This window comes from Homalodisca vitripennis, chromosome 1 (genome assembly GCF_021130785.1).
Source record: "Homalodisca vitripennis isolate AUS2020 chromosome 1, UT_GWSS_2.1, whole genome shotgun sequence".
NCBI lineage: Eukaryota > Metazoa > Arthropoda > Insecta > Hemiptera > Cicadellidae > Homalodisca > Homalodisca vitripennis.
In genome coordinates this window covers 101,824,870-101,825,345 of record NC_060207.1, presented here as the reverse complement: position 1 = coordinate 101,825,345, position 476 = coordinate 101,824,870, and positions in this window count along the sequence as shown.

The window sequence follows — 476 nt, the reverse complement described above, 5'->3', positions numbered from 1 at the left end:
ATGTATCTCAAGGATTTATTGATTCAGAAATACATTGCCTATCTACTAATAATAATTGTACAATAAATGTGGAGTTGGATCTTCAATATTCTTTTGCAAGTCAAACTAAAAAAAGTATAGAAAACTCCAAACAAATATGTAAAAAACTTCTATTTTCAAGTTATAATATAGATAATTTTTATGCTATTCCATTAACATTAAGACCCATTAGAAAAACAATAAGGCAAATTCTAGGTTTATATAATGTGTAAAAGTATACAAATATGTCTTTAAAATTATGCAAAATTTCTAAAACCGGCCTTGGCCTTGGTAGGGTTAATTTTAAGACAGGGCTTTATAGCCCTAAATTCGCCCTTTTGTATATATGATACAAATAAAGTCATTTGAATTTTTGGCAGATTTGGAACAGGCTGTGAACAAATAGCCTGGTGCGAAAGGGTTTAAGTTATGCTCTCCTTTTGTTTACAGTACAAATA